This window comes from Salmo trutta, chromosome 22 (genome assembly GCF_901001165.1).
Source record: "Salmo trutta chromosome 22, fSalTru1.1, whole genome shotgun sequence".
NCBI classification, from domain to species: domain Eukaryota; kingdom Metazoa; phylum Chordata; class Actinopteri; order Salmoniformes; family Salmonidae; genus Salmo; species Salmo trutta.
In genome coordinates, this window is record NC_042978.1 from 11,325,017 (window position 1) to 11,333,610 (window position 8,594).

The following is an 8,594-nucleotide window of genomic DNA, read 5'->3' on the forward strand; positions in this document are numbered from 1 at the left end:
ATCATTTCTCTCTCAACAAGCAAACTGAGCAATTACGTAATGAACAGATGGCTGTTCATTTAAAGTGAATGTCAGGCCAGAGTTTGTTATGCAAAGGACATCCACAAGCTTGGAAAAATCAATGTAACTCAAATACAGACTCGCGAATCAATACTGAAAATCCAATGGGTTGGAGCAATGAGAGTGGTGGTATTTTTCCAAATGTTTCCATCAGTGAGTCACATTCTCTCACACGTTGTTATCTGTGTATGTTACTACAATTAGGCGGGTGATGATATGCATCCAGCCTTTCACAAAGCAGCCTTAGCGTGTCTATCTAATGGCTGTGGACATATGGGGACACATCAATGCCCATGCCTTGAACACACAGCTCTTTATCATTTCAAAGTGGGGGACATGAAACACATTCATTATTCTGCCGGACAGCATTGAAGGCAGTGTGGCAGTCTGTTGTTGAAGGCCAGCCACTGATGCTTGAGCAATGCTGGATAGGGAGTAGGTACTGAGGGGGGTGTGTTGGATTGTGGTCCTTAGGGAATTCAATACAGCTGGTTGATTTTTCCAATTAGGTTTCTTCCATCAAAGGAATATATTCATGAGCTGGCTCACGGTTCAACGTTATCGCAACGTCCTTCCATCTTAATTGCCCTTGTGGCAAAAGCATTAATTGCGGTGACATATTTATGTCAGGTGATGGCTATTTCTCTTGCATTTTTTCCTCTCTCTTTTTATCCCCAACATGGCTCTTTCTGTTGTGTCCTATTTGCTGCTGGTGGGGCCGCAATGCATGCTGGGTAATCTGTGAGGAAATTGTCCCCCAGAGGAATATAATTCAGACGAAGCCGTGTGAGTGTTAGTGAGCCTGCCAACGGAGTGCTACAGTTCGAGACTGTTTCTATGGAAACAGCCAATCCCCTTTCACGCTCTGGAAAAGGTGGTAAAAGTGAGGATGAGATGAATAAAGGCGAACCAATCAGAAGGGGTAATAGGGGGTAGGGGTAATCGATGTAGCAGAGCCAAACAACTCTATATTATATTCTCTATCCTGCAGCTATGTTGGACGGCACATCCCTGTTGTGTGTGGTTAAGAAAGCAACTCATATAGTGCAAGTCTATTGATACCAGCCAAATAGAATGCTATTGAGATGATGTACTGCGTACTTCACAACTGGCTTGTGCAGTTTCCACTCAGAACCACAATCTGAGGTTGAATTACTGTTTATTTCTATCAGTGAGTGACTAAAACACTACATCATCAAAAGTATCTGGACACCTGCTCGTCAAACATCTGATTCTAAAATCATGGACATTAATATGGAGTTGGTCCTCCTTTTGCTGCTATAACAGCCTCCACTCTTCTGGGAAAGCTTTCCACTAGATGTTGGAACATTGCTGCAGGGACTTGTTTCCATTCAGTTAGCTGCAAGAACATTAGTGAGGTCGGGTACTGATGTTGGGCGATTAGGCCTGGCTTGCAGTCGGCGTTCCAATTCATCCCAAAGGTGTTCGATGGGGTTGAGGTCAGGGTTCTGTGCAGGACAGTCAAATTCTTCCACAACCATCTCGACAAACCATTTCTGTATGGACCTCACTTTGTGCATGGGGGCATTGTCATGCTGAAACAGCAAAGGGCCTTCCCCAAACTGTTGACACGAAGTTGGAAGCACAGAATCGTCTAGAATGTCATTGTATGCTGTAGCATTAAGATTTCCCTTCACTGGAACTAAGAGGCCTAGCCCAAACTGTGAAAAACAGCCCCAGACCATTATTCCTCCTCCACCAAACTTTACAGTTGGCACTATGCATTGGGGCAGGTAGTGTTCTCCTGGCATCTGCCAAACCCAGATTCGTCCATTGGACTGCCAGATGGTGAAGTGTGATTCATCACTCCAGAGAACGTGTTTCCACTGCTCCAGAGTCCAATGACGGCGAGCTTTACACCACTCCAGCCGATGCTTGGTATTGTGCATGGTGATCTTAGGCTTGTGTGCAGCAGCTCGGCCATGGAAACCCATTTCATGAAGCTCCCGACCAACAGTTATTGTGCTGACGTTGCTTTCAGAGGAAGTTTGAAACTCGGTAGTGAGTGTTGCAACCGAGGCAGTCCCGTTCTGTGAGGTTATGTGGCCTACCACTTCGCGGCTGAGCCGTTGTTGCTTCTAGACGTTTCCACTTCACAGCATTTACAGTAGACCGGGGCAGCTCTAGCAGTGCAGAAATTTGGCGCACTGACTTGTTGGAAAGGTGGCATCCTATGACGGTGCCATATTAAAAGTCACTGAGCTCTTCAGTAAGGTCATTCTACTGACAATGTTGGTCTATGGAGATTTTATGGCTGTGTGCTTGATTTTATACACCTGTCAGCAACGAGTGTGGCTGAAATAGCCGAATCCACAAATTTGATGGGTTTTCCACATACTTTTGTATATATAGTGTATATGCAGTAACCAGAGCTTACACAACCCTTGGCCCGGGAGGCTATCTTCGACTTCTCTACTGTGAGTAACACATTACACACCTACACTTTATAGAGAAATGTGGCAAGATGATCCCGAACTGATATATGGCCATTTTCGGATTTCAGAATAACCATGTTTAGGATGAAGTAATACCCATGTTTAGACAATGTAAACAAACACAACGCAAACAAAGCCTTGTTCCACGCCTATAAGGTCAGGCTGAACATTAGCCACGCTAGAGCATAAATGCCCTTCAGCAGCAGTGGGCTGGGGAACGAGCCGTGCTGTGATTAGCTAGTCAGCTCTGTACTGCAGGCTCTCTCTCTCTCCAGTCATGCAAACACAATAGGAGCTAAAGGTCTGAGCCACATCCACTGGCTGCAACCGGCGCTTGTGAAGTCAGCGAACTAAGTCAGGCGAAACAAAAAGGCTAATCAAGAGCACTGTCCCCTGACGACGGACGATGACTCAAAGGCTGTGTGGGCATAAAAGGGAAAAGGGGGTTCTGGGTTTGACAGGAAACAAGCAGACATCATGGTTTGTGTTGTCTTGTTGTGTTCAAACAGTCAAGGGCTCAAGTTCAGAGGTCCATGAGGGTTTGTAGGAGCCAAATAAGCTTTTTGTTGCCTCTCCCATCTTGTTTGTCCTAATTATGGTCATATGGTTAAATAATTAGCCACTAATAGCAAGGATACTGTAGTAATAATACTAATTATATTACTAATAAAACAATTATAATATAATAATAATAATTCTAATATATATTAATTAATAATAATCATATTATAATATCAAATAATAATAGGCTACAATTTTTTTAACATTACTGAGTTTATAAATGTATTTCAGTCCAAAAAACAGTAGGTAAGTAATAGATTTGCATTATCATGATCATCATATATGTTTATTTTCACGCTATCATTACGTTATCATTACGTTATCATTACGTTATCATTACATTGTTTACAGGGTGAGTCATATCGGTACAGTCCAACAGTCCGCAGCTCATTCTGTACAGTGAAAGTAGGCCATGAATGGCTACGCCGAGTGTGAGGCCAGAACAAAGAACACGCGTAGCATACAGCTAGGATTCTCCCCGCAACCAACACTGCTGCATTATTTCTTCCTCCACCACCCTTTCCCTCCAAGACCGTCTGGTTACCACGGCAACGGCACCTACCAGTGAAGATGGCGAGCCTGAGGATCTCTCTCTCCTCAACCAGACTGTCTCGTTCTTTGTGCACTATTAGGTGGAATCAATAGTATTATGCTGTAGTAGGTGTAGGTGAAAGACGTACAATGCTCTCAGAGTAGCGCAGTAGCTCAGGTGCATTCAAGGTGTTGATAAATGCCTGAACCGTTGCTAAGTCTTTTTCTAGTATAAAGTGCAATGAAATAATATAGTCTACGGATCAACAATGCAGCAGTGCTATGGTTGTTTAATCCTAGCTATTAATATGGTCGCTTTGGTCAAAAATATACAGTCAAACACAGAGGTGTTGAATGAAAGTGAGTTCCTAAATGTATGACACAGTATTAAAGGACATTTCCCATCTTTTGAGAAATGCGTCACCACACCGCCATTTTTCATTAATGGAGAAACCCACTTCCATGGATTGAGCATGGGGTCAGACCAGCCCATACTGACAGTGACGGAGCTTATGGGGTCAAAAGGCCAGGTAATATACTGTCATACCAATATTCTTAGAGTGAGCCAGGTAGGAGGAGCATCTACTGTAGACGCTCATCCAAAATGAAATCCAGAACATCAATTATTCAGATATTGCGAACGGCCGAGGAAGTCCTGCAATCTGATCAAAATGTAATTTCCTAATGGTGAGGTTTTGTGAGGTTTCCAGACACAGATATGTTTTCTCCTTTCATGGCAATTGGACACATCCGAAGCTTACAGAGGGATTGTCCTTGCATGGGAAAATAAGACAGAGCAGCGTTATTTGTAGATTTGTAGATGTGTATCGAGTTTTCTGGGTCTAACACATAGCTAACACAACATACATGTAGTCAGTTGACCTACCTAGCTAGCTCATTGCTAACGTTACAGCTAATGCTAACAGCACAGATCATTGCTAGCCTGGAACTGGACTGTGAGAGCTAGAGTGTTTCCATCAGCTTGTCACAGCTGGAACTGACTATTCTGTACATGTTCATTAAGTGAGGAATCAATACGGTGTTAGCATTGGAGTTGACTAGAATTCACTTGCCAAAAAGCCTCTCATCGACAGTCTTCGACTCTGTGCACAAGTTCTCAAATGACCCAGACACAAAATGATCCGTCTCTCTGGGGACACGTCCTTCAAAAGTGACCGCAACATTTTGTTTCCATCAATTATGTGGATGCTAGATGTAAAGGGTGATATGCGTGTGGTAAAAACAACTCAAGAAGACTGCATAATTAGTGACCTGCCGTTGGCCCTTCGTTTATACAAGCTTACATCATGAAGGGAAAGGCTTTCGCTAGCTATAGCTGTCTCCAGGTTCCAAACCATTCATGGGTCCCAATGTCAGACACATTATAGACTAACGCTGTGATCTTTAACCTAAGTGGGTCTCCCATAGCAACTAATACAGTAACGATGAATCAAGAGAGGAGGTCAGCAATGTACAATGTAGAGAGGTGGTAGGCTTCCATTGGTAGAACGGAGGAAATTTCCCATTGTTCAAGTGACAGAGGTCAACATCATCCCACTATATCCTCTGTGGATAAGAGATCTTGTAATGACGTGCATTCAAATGGTGAGCAGGGCAGGCTTTTGTTCACTTCAGCTAATTCTGTCAATAACTTTGGCTCAGAGATGAAAGGCAGTGCCTCAGAGATTGTATTTGAAGCAGTAACAGGAGAAGCATTTCAGCATCCATTAGAGGAAATAAGGCCCTTAACTGTAGGAGTGACGAAGCAGAGGAGGAAAACAAACGAATGATCGTTCCTGCCTCCCAATCATTGGAAATGTCTATTGCAGTCGGCTATTTATTTTTAAAGGGAAACTGGCAAACGCATGTCTTATATGGTTGTTTCCTCAATGTAGATGACAGGGATTCTTCCCTATCAGTGACATTGAAGAGAGAACCATAGACATGCATTTGATCTGAGGTTCTGTAACCGACTGTCAAAATAGTCTGAAAATAGAAATATCTCTGATTAGGTGTTATACATTTGTAATCTACCGACATTGCTAAACTTGGATATTCCCTTGAGCGCGTCAAGATAAACACACATCATTAGGAAAACAAATATATCACAGCTACACTAGACTGGCAAATGCTTCCCTCAGTAACAAAGTCACACAAAGAAAAATGCTGACAATTCTTCGTACTTATTCTCTGGGCGTGGTTGCCCATGTCAATTCACATAGACCGCTCATGAAATGCTCAAGATAGGTCTATATCCTAATCTCCCTTCAAATATGATGTCAAATGTTTTGGACCTGTCAATAAAGCCCTTCTCCCTTCTTCTCAGGACTAGAGAATGATGTGAAGTTATGGGAGGCAGGCCAATTAACGCTCTCTTGGTTAAAGCAAATTGACTTGTCAACCTTATTGAATCTCAATTCAAGGCTTGTCGTTGTCCATAGACATCCATACACAGAATAAATAGCGATGCCAACGACATCAGGGCTCAGCTGTTTTCCTCCACAAAATCTGGCGTGTCAGTTAGTAGCCCATCCCTTCCCTAAAAAAATCATCACGTTATGTAATATTACATAAGCGCTTTCCATTTTGTTGGGACTTTCAGGCCTGGGGATTACATTTACATTTTAGTCATTTAGCAGACGATGTTATTCAGTGCAACTTACAGGAGCAATTCGAGTTAAGTGCCTTGCTCAAGGGCACATTGGCATATTTTTCACCTAGTCGGCTCTGGGATTTGACCCAGCGACATTTCGGTTACTGGCCCAAAGCTCTTGGAAGATTCCAGGCCCAAGATTCCAGACCTGGCAGTTCTCTCTGTGGTCCAGTTCAGTTCCCCTGGACAGTTTAGCCAACTGCAGTGAGGAAGTGAAAACTGTGAGGGAAATAGTAATATTGGATTCCTGGATGTTGGTGTGAAGGCCTGATAGGAGACATAGGCCTACACAGATGGTAAAAGACCTAATAGGGCACAGACACACCCGGTAGTTGTATGATTGAAGTCACTCACAGTATAATCAAAGCCATGGGCACAGTGAGTGGCCAGTCCCTAAGAGACTCATTAGTGTAGGATCTGCACTGGTTACCATTGCTCTCTCTCTCTGTGTGTGTGTGTGTGTGTGTGTGTGTGTGTGTGTGTGTGTGTGTGTGTGTGTGTGTGTGTGTGTGTGTGTGTGTGTGTGAGAATAAGATCAATGATGCTATGTTCTTTTCTGCTGCTGGGTTTAATCCCCATGTTTCATGTGTTATATGAAGCCTGTAGTATTTAGCTCTATGTGTCTACTGCTTTCCTTTTTCTCATACCATATCTATTTTTCTTATGCGGTGGGATATTTTTCCCCAGAAATGTCACAATCAATTCTACTTTACCCCGATGAGGTTCAGGTGATTGATTCAAACAAATGACTAAAATGACATTTCATGAAAACGTGTGTGCAAACATTCTAATGTAAATGCGATGATACATTTTGTAATCCATAGGCTAAAAACAATGACAGACAATGGAGCCTACTTCTCATCAACCAGCGTAGGTAATAAATGTCAATCCACTATTGCTTAGCCCGACAACTTTATAAAAAAGGCTCCAACTAGATATACCGAAGATAAACTGCATCTATGAAGGAGGACATCACACAACAGCGATGGTCTCGTTTTTCTTCCATTGACGACGTCAATCATTCACCCTCCAAATAGGCCACCGTCGAACAAAATGCACCAACATGCACGAATTAATTTCAATGCAAAATATGTCCACGATTTATTGTCTTCAAATGGAGGGTTTGTTATCGGTTTGATAAATAGTCTGCCACTTACCCTTTAGGATAAACCATCAAATTAAGTTACCTGGATAAGCCTACCTATTTCAATCGACCTTGCCTACTACAACCCCACACATTTTCAGGTATTAGGCTACTAACCTATAGCCTACACTATCCAAATACATTGGATAATTGGGTGTCCAAAATATTTGGGGGGGGCTCCAAAAGATTGAACATAAAATGTATTTAATTATAAAAGCGTCATGTATATCTTAAACAAACCCTCTTTCATGCGTTTGCCTGTTTAACATTCTATTCACATCAGGACCACTCTCCCTCCGCGCAGCTCGCGACGCAACCAATCTAATATGCAGCATCGTAGATAGAAATAGTATAAACAATAATCGTAGATTTAAAATGTTGGCATGTAAGACAATTCTAAGCTTTACAATTGCGTTGGATTCTTACCTCATTTCCCGAGCAGTGTTGATTTCAGTAGGGCGTGGAATGAGAGAGCGGACTCTGTGGGATGGATGCTGAATTCACCACTAGCTGCGTGCTGTGACGCTATAGTCTGATGTCACATACCACAGCCTCTCTCTCTCTCTCTCTCTCTCTCTCTCTCTCTCAATTCCACATAAGAAAGCGTTTTATTTCTCTTGGCAGGCAAATGTTGACTATAGAAAGTATTAGAACTATTTTTGAAATACGTTTGACCTCTATCCAATGTATATTTCTTAAAGTATTGCATCAGCTGCATTCAATGGAAACTTTAGAAACTCTACAAAGCACCAAAGCACAAATGCAAGAAACATAGGCATATGGGTTAAAATGATTTAGTTCAGACGTTCGGCGTAAAGAATGGTCATCAAAGTCTGAACTTTAACTTCAACTTAAAACGTGTATATGGAAGTGCGGGACAAGCAAACAGACGTCAGATTTTGTACCCACCTATAATTTGTGCATCTGTGAATTATAATACCGTGCACACTTTTATTGAATCAAGGCTTAGTCGTTTTGACGTGTCCTGCTACAGGCTTGCCATGGGCTGTTGTCCATGGTGCTGAACAGGTGGATGTCGCTGCTGCCTTTTCAGAGGTTGCTGTCCAGGATGCCGAGGTGCTGAACGGACAGATCCCCAGTGCACTTTGCCTCCCAGGTATTATTTATTCTTATTCATTCACCTGACCGAACACAGTGAAGATAAACATTAAAGAAGTGCGCATGACCC

At 42.6% G+C, this 8,594-nt stretch overlaps 1 protein-coding gene across 1 annotated transcript in view; it reads right to left on the reverse strand.

Moving 5' to 3' along the window:
• Positions 1 to 7,903, reverse strand: part of apc2 (APC regulator of WNT signaling pathway 2) — a 34,807-nt gene extending 26,904 nt beyond the window's left edge. The window contains exon 1 of the mRNA XM_029706584.1: positions 7,832 to 7,903. The gene's annotated coding sequence lies outside the window, so the exon portion shown is untranslated. The remainder of the gene's footprint in view (positions 1 to 7,831) is intronic.
• Positions 7,904 to 8,594: the final 691 nt, after the last annotated feature.